The sequence below is a fragment of the Panthera tigris genome, chromosome C1, assembly GCF_018350195.1.
Source record: "Panthera tigris isolate Pti1 chromosome C1, P.tigris_Pti1_mat1.1, whole genome shotgun sequence".
In the NCBI taxonomy this organism is placed as follows: Eukaryota; Metazoa; Chordata; class Mammalia; order Carnivora; family Felidae; genus Panthera; species Panthera tigris.
In genome coordinates this window covers 29,690,915-29,708,143 of record NC_056667.1, presented here as the reverse complement: position 1 = coordinate 29,708,143, position 17,229 = coordinate 29,690,915, and positions in this window count along the sequence as shown.

The following is a 17,229-nucleotide window of genomic DNA, read 5'->3' as shown; positions in this document are numbered from 1 at the left end:
ACCAGAAACATGTGGTGCTAATCATATGCCAGGAAGAGGACTAAGATCAATCATTTTGTGTCATCCTGATGCCAGCCCTGTAGGTAGGTGGCACCATCATCACCATTTTGCAGATGAGAAGAACAGATGGGGCTCTGAAGAATTAAGTAAGGCAGGGCATGCAGCTGGTGAAATGGCAGAATTATATTTTCAGCCCCAGACTATTTGAGGCCAAAGCTCTCGACGCTTGAAAATGACAAGATGCCGTGACCCTTTTCGAGGACACCCCCTTCCCCAAAGCTAATTAAGACAACGAAGAGGTATCATTTCGATTAACCTATTAAGTGAGTTAAAAAGGTAACATCGGCGTGGACAATGTTGCAGTGGATGCGATAGTCTCCCGCACTTGTGGTGATCATTAATGCCGGGTGCAAACATGGGTCACTCCCTTGCACCCAGATATTGCATTTATGTGGAAAAGTCATCTTAAGGAAATAATCCCAAAGACTGGAGAAGGACACAAAAAATACAAAGATGTTCATGGCAGCATTGCTTAGGTTAGTGACGTGCTCACCAAAGGAATAGCTGAGTGAGGGATAGCACGACTCCATGGAGTATGAGGCGGTTATTCAAATGACAGTCATGAAGATTGCATATGGTGCCGAAAATCTTTAGGATGTAGTATGGGGGCATGAAACACTGGGGACACCGTTGCAAGAGCACCACAGTTACCAGGAGGTAAGATCTAGAGCTGGGGAGAGAGGAAACCTACGGAGAATGCTAATAGGACTCACGTCAGGGTGAATGAGTTATGGCTTATTTTTGTTTCTTTTGTTTCTTCTATTTTTCACTTCTTCTGTAACATAGTTATATTATTTTTTATGATGAAAATGATGTGTTTTTTTAAACCTGATGAATAATTCCATAGCTGAGTTTTATTAGCAGCCCCAAAGTGACCTTGTCTAAAGAAGATGTTCTTGGCTTTGGACCGTACAGCATGTGGTATGTGCCTGGGGGGTGGGGGTGGGCACAGGTGGACACCTGTGTGTGTATGTGTGTGTGAGTGTGTGTGTGTGTGTCCCCTTATACGGAACACTACCAACACTGACCCCGGGGCCCTGGAAGGACTGCACACTGGGAAGGTTGCCTAGCTTTTTGGGTAACACAAGCACCTCAAACCTCCCTTTTCTCTCTGAGACGTACCAGCTTGTACACACCACCGTGCCTCCCTGTCGGCTCTAGCCTGTGAGTAGCAAGTTTGGAAGCTCAGGGAGGAAGAAGCTGGATACAGCACCTGTATTTTTAAGTAAAAGGAGACACCAACAACAGAAATGAAAGCTGAGGGACTAAAGATGTGATTGACGGTTTGCAACATTTTTATTATCTGCCCAGTTCGTTGAAGAGCACTCTGTGGTCTCTGACCACTTACAAGGCAGTTGGCCCGTGTTGTTTCTGACTTTCGGCCACTCTCAGTTCTTCCTCAGCTTGTAGGGCTCTTTGGCACGTTAAGAACAGGGTGAAGGAAATGGGTGTATAGAAACTGCCTCGGATTCCCATCTGGTTTATGCTGTCAAAGCCCTCCTCGGGGATGCTGTGCTCCCCTCTGAGGGAAGGTGACACTGTATGTAAGAAGGTAAAGCCAGATGTGAGCTCTGTTTTAGCTGTTTACGAATTGCGGTTAAATTATTTGGGCAAATTCCTTCATCTCTCTGAGCCTCATTTTCCTTATCTGTGAAATGGATGCTAAGGATGGCACCTGCTTCAGAGGGTTGTGACGAGGTAAAGTGAGTTGAGGGTATCGAGCAGTGCGGATCTGAGCCATTCTTCGTGCTTGAGAAGTGCCAGTCCTTATTATACTATTATGCAATGACCACCCCTTCCTCCATTCCCATGCTGAGATTCATGGGCTTTTTCAAACAGAACTTTGCCATGGCAGAAAGAAAAGGTGATGGTAGCAGGAGATACGGGAGATAACCCACAGACTTCCTATGGTCTTTAACATTTTTGAGCCTCAGACTCTGCCCCTGCAGGAATTCTCTTTCCCAAATATCACCAGGTCTTTGGGACTTTGGTCTGGCTGACACCCTCCTGACCTGTCTCTGTGTTGAAGACGACTTCTTATTTCCCACCAAGAACAGTTGATCTCCTGAGCATTTCTTCATTCCTGCCAAGGACTCAAGACCACGGTGTATCATACACAAGGTACTGTGCTAAGGGCTATACATGCAACTTCCAATTTAATTCTCACAACCTTTGAGGTAGTACTTTTTTTTTTTTAATGTTTGTTTATTTATTTTGGAGAGAGAGAGACAGAGAGACAGAGGCAGACAGAGAGAGAAGGAGAGAGAATCCCAGGCAGGCCCCATGCTGTCAGCACAGAGCCTGACTTGGGGTTCAAACTCACAAACTGTGAGATCATGACCTGAGCCAAGATCAAGAGTCAGGTGCTTAAGTGACTGAGCCACCCAGGTGCTCCAAGGTAGCATTATTATTATCACCCATTTTAGATCCAAGGAAATGGAAGCTCAGAAAGGACGAATAACTTGTCCAAGGTCACACTTTTTTGAGTAAAAGGCGGAGCAAGGATTCTAAATGAGGCCAATCTGATCATGAGCTCTTAACAACTGCAGGTATAGATGATGACACTAGTAGCTGCTGTCCAGGAGGCTGTGCTGGGATTATTAGTGAAGGTGAAAAGTACACCATAACCTCTAATGTGCTAGGCAAATAAAAGGGTGTAATAATGTATAACAACATAGACAGGAGGAAGTACGGGAGGAAGTAGGCTTGTGTTCAAATTCTAGGCCATCCCTTATTGACCTCGTTTTTTTTAATGTTTAAGCCTTCTCTGAAAAATATTGACATAAAGGTAGTGTATGCCAATTGCATTTTTTTTAATGTTTATTCATTTATTTTGAGAGAGAGAGAGAGAAGGAACAAAAACCAGGGAGGGGCAGAGAGAGAGAGAGACAGACAGACAGAGAAAGAGACAGAGAGAGACAGAGAGAATCCCAAGGAAGTTCAGCACTGTCAGCACAGAACCCAAGGCGGGGCTCAATCCCACAAACCGTGAGATCATGGCCTGAGCCAAAATCAACAGTCGGACTGACTCAACTGACTGAGCCATCCAGGTGCCCCCTGCTTATTGACCTTCTCTCACTTAAGCAATGTTGGGCATATCGTTGAATGTTTCCAAACCTCCATTTCTTTCTCTGTAGAACAGGGAAATCTGATGGGGTTATGGTGACAAATGTGGTAGCTTGGGGGAAGCCCTTAAAACAATGTCCGGCACATAATCGACAATAAATAAATAAAACTCTATAATGCGAACTCATTGATGGGAGAGGGTACTGTTTGTCCATTCATTCTTGCATACCCAGCACCAAGAGCACCTGTGCATTTCTGCATAAATGAATGATGGTGGTCCTAGTTGTAGCCACAATGTCTCTGGTGTGGCCACTTTTCTTCCAGGGATGCTCAGCTGGGTTGGATCTGTATGAAGGGCCAGGGCTGGCTCTGTTACTTTAACAAACAATTTGATGGATGGACCAGGGCAGCCCGTAGACACGATGGCCTGAATGGCCTGATCCAAGGGCAGTACTCAGGGACAGTCACACTGACACTCCAAGGGCTGCTTCTACCTGAGATTTCATCATTTCCCTGTGAGCTAAGTCCATCTAGGCAGCTCTTTCTGGCCTAATTGGAGTTGCTTGTCCAAATTTATTGTCTAGAGTCAAAGGGAAGACCCTTATCAAATTAGGATTACATAGGGCTAGAGAGACCACCAGGGCTTGGGCCTCCTACCCCATTCTTCCCTAATAGGAGGCCACGAGTAGTTAGAATTCAATTAAACCTTGGTGAAGGGAGTCTTTGAGGCAAAGCTGGGGCAGGCCCATGTCTGGGCTGAACAGAACAACCGATTTAAGCTAAATCAACGCCTACTTAAGTGAGCCGTAATAAGCATTCTGGGGGCAACGCCAGCCTGGGGGCGTCATTTATCACCGGGTAATAGAAAACCGTAATGAATAATAACTTGGGCCCAGCAGCCGGAGCACGCATACATTACGGGTTCGAGCTGCTGCTGTCCACTGAGCCGGGAGGGTGGGGTCCGAGGCCTGGGTGGTGGGGCTTGCATATTGAATTCTGCCTCTTTGCAGGAAGGCCTTTGTTATACATGAAAGCCATTAATCTCACGCCCGCTTTGCCAGTCTTGCAGTTGGCGTGGGGGAACACACGGGCTATTTGCTTGTGTTGTACCAAAAGGGACCAAGATGCCCCTGAGGAGACTACGTGTTCTTGAGAGACGCTAGTTTTGGCTTCTGCCTTGGCCAGTGTGTGAGAACAGAGACCTCAAATCAGCTCCCTCTGAGGCCTGATCCCACAGTCCCGTTAACTTACAGTGTGAGCACCAGCATTGCACACAATTCTGCGTGAGCAGTGGTGGGGTGTGGGGGTAGCATGGAGATGGGGACATAAAGTTCTGCATCAGCAGTATCTCATTTGCTGTCAACTAACTGCTTTTGAGATAGATGTTATATACGTGCCCCATTTTACAGACAAGGAAACTGAGAACCAGATGGGTTAAATGGTTTGCACACACAGCTAGGAAGTGGGAGTCCTGGAATTTGGATCCGGGTCTTCTGATGAAAGTTCTGAATCCTTCCCCTTTTAGCACTTCCCCTCCAGGAAGTGTATTTGGTATCAGGTATCCAGGTATCTGATACCATTCCCTTGGGCTCTGGATCCACAGGAATTAGTTATTGCCCTCCCTGTCATGTCCTGGCAGACCTCTCCTCTCCTTTTGAAAGTTCTTCTAGTGTCTTCCATAATACACCTCTGCCAGTTCACCTCAGCCTCCACAGCTGGGTAATTACTATGTCTCACTGCTGTTGTGATGATAATGCAGCAATCTGTACTAAGTCAAGATTCTTCTGGTCCCACGGGTCTGGGTGTCAGAGAAGGCCACGAATAATAACCAAACAATGTCTTCCTGACTCAGACCCCACCACAGGCTCATTTCTAATCCATCCCCTCACATTCTTTGAGGAGTGCTGGGGTACCTCATGTTGCTGGCAGCTTCTGTTGTTTCCAGGGCACCACCGTGATTTCCTCCTGTCCTTTCTGTGAGTCCATTGAGTGGCTTCCAGTTCAGTGTTGGTCTCTTCTCCTGCCTCCAACACTAGTTTCTTGGTTCTGGGCCTTTGGAGTTGTCCTTGGTTCCTCCTGACTAGGGTTGACTTCTCTTTTGCTCTTTCCAAGTATCCACTTCAGATGATGGGGAAGTTGCCTTCCTGCTCATTCACTAGTTCGTTCCACAAATATTTATTCATCTTCTAGTGGATGGAAATTCAAAGAGGGTTTAGACCGTGTCCTCCTACACCAGACAGATGCCTTCCTCAGGGGCTGTCCCTCCTTGCTCACCTTCATATTTCTTATGGATTCCATAGTTCAACTACAGAGCTGCAGAGTCTTGTGTTTTTTATTTCCTGAAGAATCTGCTACTACTGCTTTTGTTGTTGTTGTTGACTGGCTCTTGACCATACACTCAGCTTTTCAGTACTGATGATGAGTTCATGGGAGCCTGGAGCAGAGAGTCAGTGCCATGAGCTATGCTGGGCTCAGATCTCCTTCCCTTCTGACCTCAGCCAATGTCCTCGGACCAAGATGGGACCTGGGCCTGAACTTTCATTGACACCTTACACTGAATAATCAACTGCAAGAGATTCATAAGCCATTGTAAGTAAATGGGAAAAAGTCACCTTGCTTTATTTTTAAGAAAAATTTAAAATTTTTAATTGAAGTAGAGTTGACATATAATGTTATATTAGTTTCAGACATACAACATAGTGATTTGACAAGTTGATACATTACGAAACGCTCACACTGATAAGGGTAGTTACCATCTGTCACCATACGAAGTTATTATGATGTGATTGACTATAATTCCTATGCTTATCGTTTTTATCCAACCTCATTCTAATCAACCATAAATTGATAAAACCCAGTGGGGCCAGAAGAAAACGAGAAGTGTTCTAACTCTCATGTGAGTTGTAATAGCTTTGCTTTGACCTATTTTCTTCTGGTTTGTTCTCTGCTATTTGAGACTCATCATCCCTTTGACTCTTTCATCCTTTGGCCACCTGTGTAACAAATCCTCTGAGAACAAAGCATCTTTATGATGACGTCAGCCATGTGAAGGTGGCCATTGGAGGTGGGCCACTTAGCTTTCCCTTCAAAAGAGCCATGTGACTAGAGTTGGCTGATGGGCTCCAGGTGCTGCTCCTTTGGACTTGCTGTGATGTTCAGCTGAGGATACATCGTCCCAGGGCTGCTCCTGGCCAATGACTGAGCACTGTGGGGTCACAGAGCTGGGCCATTTCTGCCTGGAAATGCAGGAGCCCTCTCATGGGCCATCTTTGCCCCAAGCTTCCTATTGGCCTGGCCATGACATTCTCAGAGCTGAACTTCACTTTGTGGCTCTTTCTGCCCAATCCTCCTTTTGTCCCCCTCTCCTGTCAGAGGTGTCAGATCAGTATATGAAAGGCTTTCCTTGATCACTCCTACTTCAGGTCCCCTTTATCCTTCACAGGCATTTCCCCACTATAAATACCTGGCACTTCTAATTCTGTCCTAGCACCTGCTTCCTGGAGACCTGGGCTGACATGCATACCAAGAGAGAAGCAAATAAAAATGTATTTATGAATCATACCAACACTTCAGGTGGCTTCAAGGGACCAGAATAGAGGCTCTAGGGAGGATGGTGCTCTCAGCATCACCAGGATATCCCCTGAGGTTTCTAGCATGGACCCAGCTTTTGACTGGGACTCAGTGAGTGAGGATCATTGGGACTCTTCCAGCCAGACCACACTTAGGGTAAGCCTGTTGTGCCCAGAGGTAGAACTGGGAAGCCAAAAGGTCTTGCTTTGACCTACCTTGTTTAGCTTCCCTTCCTATGCTATTATCACCAAGAACTGTGTCAGTCATTGATATTAAAGTGGTTGCCTGCATTCTGTATTCCAAGGGACCATGGGACCTCAGGAAGGATTCTCAAGAACCATCTGCCAGTTCTAGCTTCCAGAAGGCCTTGACCTCTGTGGCCTGAGGCACCTGTTGGTCCTCATACCCTGAGAATATGCCACCTCATTCTCCACACCACCATCCCCAATCTTCAGGAAAGTCTGCAGTTCCTTTTGGAGGGAGGCACTGTTCAAAGTCTGTTCCAACCTTGGGGACAGACTGACAGTGATCTGAATGACAGTTGTAGTGGGTGGTAGTTGGCTGGGGTGGCCAACTGGCTAAAATTGGTAAGCAGGGCATGTGGCCTGAGAAGTTGTTAAGGGGCTGCAGGAATGTCCAGGGGGCAGAGAGATACTGCTTCTGGAAGGTAGGAATAGTGGTGCTCCATGTTGCTAACCCCCAGGGTAACATCTCTATCTGCATTTTCCGCCATTGCAGCAGAATTCCCCACAGTTGGCACCCCTCCTGTTTGTTAAAGACAAACTTGTGTCTGTGTTCGTGAGGGATCTTTGTTTGCACTTAATGTGCCCTCAGTCAAAAACAAACAAACAAACAAACAAACAAACAAAAAAAACAACTCTTGATTTACTCCTCTCTTCCCAACTCGTTCATCTCACCATCTTTTTATCTTAGTGATGGGGCTCATTCAGTAATTCATCATTCCTGCGGAGGTTCAAGGCAAGAACTTTGGAGTCATCTTTTTTAAGAAAAAAACTAACACCACCAACAGCTAATCCATTAGTAAGTCCTGCAGACTCTTCAAAAATCTATTGCAGAGAGCATCCACCTCTTAACCACCAGCCCTGCTACCATTTCAGTCTGCGTCATGGCATCTCTTGCCTGGACTGTTACAACGATCTCCTGTACGATGTCCTTGCTCCGCTCCTGCAGCCCAAGTGGCCTCTTTAGAATTTTGATCAGATCATTCACTTCCTGTTTGAAACCTTCTTATCATATTGAAAATGAAACCCATCATGAGGATGAAAGGTAGAGCATAGAGAATATAGTCAATTGTATTGTAAGGCAAAAATAAAGTAAGGTCCAAATATCTTACCATAACCTATAAGGCCAAACATGAGGGCCTCCTGCCTATTTGTCTCAATCTCCTAGCATGTCCTGCTACCTACTCCACTCAGGCCCAACTCCTTTCTGAATCCTGAACACAATTAAGATTCTAAGATTTTTGTTTCCTGTTCAGGGCCTTTGCACATGCTGCTCTCACTGCTTATTGTGCTCATCTACCTAATCTTTGATGCATAGTTGCTCTTTCTTATCACTGTGATCTCACTTAACATATTATCCCTTCAGAAAGGTCTTTTCTGATCTAATATAAAGAAGCTTCTCATTCCTGTTGTTTTCTTATTCCATTATCCCCTTTTATTTTCTTTAAAACCCATGTTGTTGGGGCGCCTGGGTGGCTCAGTCGGTTAAGCGTCCGACTTCGGCTCAGGTCACGATCTCACGGTCCGTGAGTTTGAGCCCCGCGTCGGGCTCTGGGCTGACTGCTCAGAGCCTGGAGCCTGTTTCAGATTCTGTGTCTCCCTCTCTCTCTGCCCCTCCCCCATTCATGCTCTGTCTCTCTCTGTCTCAAAAATAAATAAACGTTAAAAAAAAAAATTTTAAAACCCATGTTGTTAATTGCAAAATGGCCACAATTTTCAATCCCTCTGTCTACTGATGCTGCTTTGCAATGTGACTTTGCAACACTTTCCATTGACAGGTAGAATCAATTTCCCCATTCTTTGAACCTGGGCTGGAGTTATGACTTTGACTAATAGAATGTTTTAGGGGTACCTGGGTGGCTCAGTCGGTTAAGCATCTGACTCTTGATTTCAGCTCAAGTCAAGGTCTCGTAGTTCATGAATTCAGGCCCGACATCAGGCTCTGTGCTACCAGCTTGGGATTCTCTCTGTCTCCCTCTCTCTCTCTGCCTCTCCCCCCCCCCAAATAATTAAACTTCAAAAAAAGAGAATGTTTTAGAAATAAAAGTGTGCCAGCTCTAAGCCTTGCAGCCCTCCACTGTTCCTTTTGGACCCCAACAACTGATATGTGAAGAAACCTGAGCCAGGCTGGGGGAGGATAAGAGAACACATAGAGGGAAACTGAGGTATCATTGGCCTTCCCTAGAAACAGAGCCACTTGGCTGATGTGAGCCAATTGTAAATGCATAAAGGAGCCCAGACAAGACCAGTAGGACTGCCGAGCTGACCTGTAGTCTCATGAACAAGAATAAATGGTCATTTAAAAAATCACGGAATATACTATGGTTGGTTATGCAGCAAAAATGACTGATATAACTTATGCCATTATTTGAAGCTATCTTATATGTATGCTCATTTCTATATTGTGTCTCCTCCACTAAAATATAAATTCCTTGAGGGTAGGGGGGTTTGCTTTTCATTGCATTGTAGTGGTTATAGCTATAGCATGGGTCAAAATGACAATATGACAATATGGTATTTTGAGAAAGACCAAAATGTTGGCATTTCATTAAAAAAGGTGAGATGTGGCCACCAAAATCTTCTATGCTTTATCCAAAGTTCTTCCTGAAGGAAAGCCAGGGTAGGACCGAGGCAATTTTGTTCTTCCAGGAGAATGATGGTAAAAGTAAAGTACCCAGGGGAAGAGGAATTGGGCACCAGTAGGGGATCCAGTCCTTTCCTGGGAGGGGAGCAGAGCAAATTTAGCCCTGGGGAAAGGAAGCTTGGAGGATCTGAGGACCTCATTCTTCACTTGTCCCTTCCCTACCCCCCAATCCTGCTGCCATATCCTCCTTTTGTTTGACTTAATGGGTTCCCTCATCTCCTATTCTAAGGAGACTCCAGTGAGCCCTCAGAAAAACAGCAGAACCCAGACTGGCTTTGGGAACAGTATGACTTACTAATGGCACTCAGCCCAACCAACTGAAGGGAAAAGCAAACAATTACCAAAGACCCAGTGATCCAGGCCATGGGATTTTAACAATACCAGGGGAGAAATACAGACAGGGATTTCTAAGTGAGCGCTTCTTCAGCCAGTTAGAAATTTTGATGTAGCATCAAAATTTCTGGGTATCTGTCCAGAGGTAAGTAATTCAGATTTCAAATTTTAAAAGATACTGAAATAATGGTACTGTGCCAACAGAAATATTGATATTTTGATTCTTAAAGCTAGTATGTGATACTGAAATGTCTGAACACCTACAGCCTGACTGCAATAGCCATCACGTCCCCAGCACTTAGGACAGCGCCTGGCAGGTGCTCAGTCTGTGTCTGAGTAGGTGAATGAAGAAATGCTCACCAGGATCCGGCTGTGGGAAGGGGCTGGGTGGACGTCCAGTGCCAAGGTAGGCAGCTGTCCGCACACACACTTACACACCCCTTGAATATACACGCACACCACCTCCCCAAACAATAGCGGCCCCACTGCACAGGCTCCCGGCTCTGACGGGGGAGCAGGAGGGACACCGTGGGTACTTCCTAGAACATGCATTCCAGGACAGCATGCCTGGCAGAGGTGGTGATGCAAGGCCTCCGTATCCTCCTGGCTTGGTGGGGCTGAATCTTCTGGCAGAGGAACTGACGCCATAGGCTCCTGCGTCTCCAACTTACTGACTGCGGATCTTGGGACTTTTCAGCTTCCATAATCACATAAGCCAATTCCTTATAATAAATCTCTTCATATCTATATATACATCATCTATATCCATCTATATCATCTATATATCTATCTCTATATCATTTGTATCTCTATCTCTGTATCTCTATATTTGTATCTATACATCTATATCTATCTATATCTATGTCCCATTGGTTCTATTTCTCTAGAGAACCCTGACTCATACATCCAGAGAGGTTGCTTTCAACTGTGACTGCCTATTAGCAGCACTTGGGAAGGCTCAAAATCACGACTCCCTGGGCTCCATCCCCAGAGGTTCTAGTTCAGGCATGGGCATTTCTATTTTTAAGTTTATTAATTTATTTTTGAGAGAGAGAGAGAGAGAGAGACAGAGAGAGAGAGAGAGAGAGAGAGAGAGAGACAGAGAATCCCAAGCAGGTTCCTTGCTGTCAGCGCAGAGCCTGATGTGGGGCTTGAACTCATGAACTGTGAGATCATGACCTGACCTGAAATCAAGAGTCAGTCACTTAACCTACTGAGCCACATAGGCACCCCATGGGCATCTCTACTTTTAAAAAGCTGTCCAAGGACTCCCTTGTGTAGTTGGGGTGGAGAAGCTCTGAGTTGGAGCATGGGACTGGTGGAGGAGAGGAAGGCAAAGGATGTGAATTCATTCAGGGACTCTGCATTGCAGACATTTGCATAAGTTTACTTGTATAATAGATACAGACAACCACATGTGGCAGTGATGATTCTTTTCCCTATTTTTAAGGTCAGGAAATCAGTTGTTCAGTGAGTGAGTGGATTGCGTCCAAGGTCACAAAGCTAATAAGTGGCAGAGCTGGGATTCACACCCCGGGCCGTTTGACCCTAAAATTTAGAAGATAAGCCTGGAAAGTTTTGCCATCTACTCTGAGAGCATGGAGAACAATGGAGGATGGTGACCCCCACTCTGAGGTCAGATCACCTCACCCAGAACCCCAGGCTCCTGCCTGGGAGGAGCTCTTTGAGCCTGAGGAGCCTGCAGGATTTATGAGTCCCATGATGATGTCTTGTGCTTTTTAGTGTCATGTTAGCAGACTATTAGCATTTGACTGGACCTCAGGAATGAAAGCATTCCCCATCCCCCTGCCTTTCTTCCAGGATAGGGACCGTGTCGCATTCATTTCTTGATTCCTTGACAGCAATGCTTGGCACACAGTGGGTACCCAATTAATGTTTATGGAATTGAAATAAATGGTCTTAAAGGTCACAAAACTGATGCAAAAAAAAAGCGCTCAGTGAAGTTTAATTGTCTTTCTCACACAGAGTGAACTACAGCAGAGCTGGGACTAGAATCAGTTCTTCGGATTCCAGCCAGGTGGCCTTTCCATGCTGCTGTTCTACAGTATTGCTGTTTTCAGAATCAGAGCCTTTTGGGGCTGAATGGGCCTCAGAAAAAGTTTATACAGTATTTAAAAATAGTCTTCACTTTCCACATCCTTTGCAACTCAATAGCAATGGCTGTCTGCTGTGTTGCGTAGAGAGAGATTTTGAGACTCATGAGGAAATAGTGACATCATTGATTAGTGATGTCTGCCAGGGATGTAGGAATGGTTATTTGTAGCATGCATACCAGATATTTGCTGTTCCTGATTTGATCCAAACCCTTTAATTTATGGTTAAGAACATCCTGGTCCTTTTTGCCATCCATAGAATGCCATCCAAAAAAATAATGAGAGGCCCTTCTATAAGTAATAGGGGACGGTTCCACAAATCCCAGGTATTCTAGAGGCTCCTTAAGGAAAGCCAGCATTGGGGTTAATGGCAAACATTCTGGACTTGAAACTGAATGAAGAAATTGGTGCACACTCTCTTATGCTCAATGACAGTGTGATCTCACACATGTCCCTTCTTCTTTCTGAGTTTCAATTTCTTCATCTGTAAAATGGAAATATAATCACTATCTTTTAGGGTTGTTATGAGGAATAAATTCAAGAGAGTACGAAAAACGTCTCATCAGCCATGAAGCATTATAGGACTCATTCCTTATATAGATTGCAATATTGGTCTCACTTCTTTACCTTTCTCTGTATCTCTATGCCCTTTGCCATGTGACTTTGCTGTTCTTTCTGTAAGGCAAAGTATATTTCCCTGGCCCTTAACTTTGGGCTTGGCCGTATGACTTGATTTATCCAATGAAAGGGGACAGAAGCCAAAGGGTACCAGCTTGGGCTAGTCCTCAAGAGGCATCAAATGTTTCCATTTGTTTTCTTGTGCTTCTGTCATTGTCATGAGAAGAGCATGTCTCAGCTAGTCTACTGGTCCAGTGACAATGAGAGAAATGAGGAGCAGACTTAGACCTAATTTGCAGTTTATTGCTGCCCAGCTGAGCCCAAGCTGACCTTTAGATGCCCGAGCTAAATGATTGCTTATTGTGGTAAATGACTGAGATTGTTTGTTATGCAGCAATAGCTGACCGAGGCACCTCTGAAGGTGACATCTGGCGAGAAGTAGATTTCTCTCTCTGGGTTTGCAGTTCTATTGCGGTGTAAGTAAAGGACAATGTGTTACAGGGGAGTAAGAGCACCTTGTCACAGACTGGACTTCCCTCCCTTTTCTGCCTCTGGGAGGTGCCTAGAGGCTCTTGGATGCTACTGACATTGAAATATGCAACAGCTTGTGTGACAGCCTCTCAGCCCAGACATAGCTCCATGGCCTCCTGCAGTCCAGTGGCTCAGTGCAGAACATCAGTGATTTCAGTTTTGTTTCCTCAGTCTTGTAAACCATGGCTTCCCCCAGCCACAACCTCCTTGTACTCACACCCCACCTTCTGGGGTTCTCACTGACTGTTCCCATTCTTCACTCCTCTGCATCCCACTTTGGGCTGGACTTTTATTCTCTCACTGCAGGAGGAGGAAGAGGAGGAGGAGGAGGAGGAGGAGGAGGAGGAGGAGGAGGAGAAGGAGGAGAGGATGCAGGGGGAGGTCAGTTGCCCCAATTATCTGTGAAGGGAATGGGCCGGAGCCTCACCAGGGCACAGGGCTGCTCAGTGGTGGGCAATGGAAGGGCACAGAGGACTGAAAGAGTCCAGGAGAATATGCAAAACTCTGCATTAAAAAGGCAAAGGCTCAGCTTTCCAAGTCCTTTGCTCTGAAGTTCAAGCAGAAAATGTGAGAATTGATATGCTAAACGGATGCAAAGAAATTCTTCCAGCAGGTGCCTGGGTCTGAGAATTTCCCCCTAGATGAAGAAAAGAAAGGTGATGTGTGTTCTGAAGCCATTTTCACTGATATTTCTCAGAGGAAGAGGCCATTTGACCTTGAGATCAACAGGTTGAGAGAAAGAAACTAGGGTCAGAGAGGGTGGGGACTTGTCTAAGATCGCACAGTGATTTGAGGCGGTGCTAGGTCCTGATGGAGCTCTTCCTTTGCTGAGTGGGTTTTCAGACGACTTGGTTCAAGAACAGGGTGGGGTCGCCACCCTTACATGGTTCAATTTTCACTCACCTTCTTGCTGGAATATACCCCTCTTCAAGGTATTCTCATGGCATGGCCCTGCTCTCCTGGGTCTAGAGGGTCACTCCCATGCTCACACTGTTGGTGGTGGGGCTATGCACCTGCTGCCTGTGAAGCTAACTGAACAGGGCTGCCTTCTCACATGGCTGGTGTTTGGGCTGCTATCGCCCTTGGCACTGTGGATAAAATGTGGAGGCTTTCTGCACTGCTCTCTCTGGCCCACCTTGGATGGATGGGGGCAGCCCACTCTTCTTCAGTACTTCCTTTCTACAGAGTTTGGAGCCAAAGATGCCCTCCTGCTTTGGTAGAGACAAAGGAGTCCCCTGCTCTCTCCACCTACAACGCTGGACTGTTTCTTTCTCCCAGGTTAATGACATTGTGGGATAATTGACAGTGAGAATATTTACCCCCTCCCAGGCAAAAATCCATTCCCATCCTTGGTGTTTCCCCCACAGTCTTGGCAAGGTAATCACAGAATGGTCCCATATTGGTATCTTTCCCAGGGTTGGGTTTTCCACTTAGTTTTATCCGTGGTTACTTTATTATACCCATGTGTTAAATGGGAAGCCCTAAGGGTGTGAGTGGCTTGCCTGAGATCAGGTCACACTACGGGTTATTCTTGGAGTATTGTATTGTTGGTTATTGTATTATGGGCTGAATATTTGTGTCTCCGCCCCCCTCCCCACCGCCGCCCCAGAATTCATGTGGGGAAACCCTAACCCCTAATGTGATGGTAATTTTTTTTAAGTATTTATTTTTTTAAGTTGGGCTCCAGTGTGGAGCCCAACAAGGGGCTTGAACTCATCACCCTAAGATCAAGACCTGAGCTGACGTCAAGAGTCAGATGCTTAATTGGCTGAGCCCCCAAATGCCCCCTGAATGTGATGGTATTAGGGGAATGGGGTGGTTAGGTTTACATAAGGTCAGGAAGCTGTTGTCTTCATGATGAGATTAGTGTCCTCACAAAAGAGGAAGAGAGATGAGCTTCTGCTCCCTGCATGAACACATGTTGAAGTGCAGACCCCACGGGCACACCACGAGAAGGTGGGCTCACGCGAGACCCAAATCGGCTGATACCTTGAGCTTGGACTTCCCAGATCCAGAACTGTGAGAAGCAAATGTTTGCTTGGGCTGCCCCATTGATGGCAGCCTGAACTAAGGCAGGAAGTAAGAAGTCAGGCCTCCTACCTCTCAGCCCAGCTTTCCTTCTGCTTCACAGCATCTCTGGGGGAAGGTAGGCTGTACAGTCTCACCACCGAAGCCTTCGTTTACCTGGCTCATCACGGGAGGGTGAACTTCATTCTTCTGTCTTTCTGCTGAGGATGATGGAGTGGGCTTCGCTGAGATCCATCAGCCATGGTGACATAAAGTTGGAAAAGTGTCTTTCTCCAAGAACACTTGTGACAAGAGAGCAGGAGCAGACATCTTGCTGTCCAACAAGTGAGGTAATTAATATTCCATTAACAAGGCCATTACAACTCCTGAATAGAAATATGCTTTCTCTTAAGGTGTGAAGCCCACTCCTAAGTGAGGTGTAACAGCTGAATAAGCATACCTGCTGATTTATGTCCATAAAACTTAATTTATTAGCAATGTCTTAATTGTGATGGTGCATACTGTCCCTAAGCCATTAGCAAAATCCTCTAAAAGCCGCTGACGAGAATAATATGCCCAATAAATGGGATGAGCAGCACTTTTTCTGCTTCTGAGGCTATAGACTTGCTAATAAGGCTAGACCAGTCTTTTAATGGAGTGGCCAAGTGCATGGGTGGGAGCTCCTGGAGAGTGTGATGGGGGGTGGCCCACGGCTGTGCCTTGAAGGATGGGTGATATTTGGACAAGTGAAGATAATGGAAGAGGGTGGAGGGAACAGCAGCGGATTCTCCAAGGCATAGAGAGCATGGCACAGAGGTGGAGCGGGAGGTGTGTAATGCCGATGAGTTGTTCAGTTTGAGAATAAGTCTGTGACTTTAAGTATTACCTCTTCCCTCCCTCCCTTCTTGCCTTCCTTCCTATCTTGCCTTCTAGTCCTACCAAGAGCTTGGCCTGTATTGAGCACACATAGCACTTTAGTATTTGGGTGTTCGTATGGATGCCAAGAGGTGGACCCTGATCCCTTCTTATGTGGATTCAGGCATACTGGCCTCCTGAAGTGCCCGAACTCAGAACGAAAGCCTGGGAGAACCAACAACCCATGGGTTTTGGATGGCATATTATTTTGTGCGTTGCAATAAATGAATCTAGGTTGCAAAACAAGACGTTATCTCCTCTGGGAACTCTAATGGGCAAAGAAGAATCGTGTTCCTTCTCCCTGTCTTTCCCCCATATGGGAAGGAAAGGTGTTGGAACCCTCATCATTAGGGGAAGTACTTCCAGTTTTCTCTATTTCTTTTTTTTCTTTTAGTTAAATTTATTTATTTATCTTGAGAGAGAGGGAGAAAGCAGGGGAGGGGCATAGAGAGAGGAAGAGAGAGAATCCCAAGCAGGCTCCACACTGTCAGCACAGAGCCCGACACAGGGCTCAAACTCATGAACCATGAAATCATGCCTGGAACTAAAACCAAGTCGGACACTTAACCAACTGAGGCACCCTGAAGCCCCCTTCTCTATTTCTTTCATGGGCACCGTTTTCTGAAAAGGACAAATGGAAGGAATGGATCGAATAGATATACTCCTAGGCAAACTTTGTTCTGCAGTGTCCTGCTTGCACCCTCCCTTATCGACTGCAATCCTTACAGGGGCACCAGAGGGGCCCAGGGCTTCAGTGCTCTTGGGATGGAATGCTCTAGAATCCCACAGAGCAACACACTACAGTTCTACCCAAGATACTCATTTTGGTCAGCCCAATTTTTGTTCTTTTTTTTTTTTTCCAGTTTATTTATTTATTTTGAGAGAGACAAAGACAGTGTGAGTGGGGGAGGGGCAAAGAGAGAGAGGGAGAAAGAATCCCAAGCAGGCTCTGTGTTGCCTATACAGAGCCCCATGCGGGGCTCGAACTCATGAACTGTGAGATCATGACCTGAGTTGAAACCATGAGTCGGACACTTAAGTGACTGAGTCACCTAGGCGCCCCAGCCCAACTTTTGTTCTTAAGCTAGTTTGGATTGGAGTCCTGTTACTTAAAACCTAAAGAATCTTG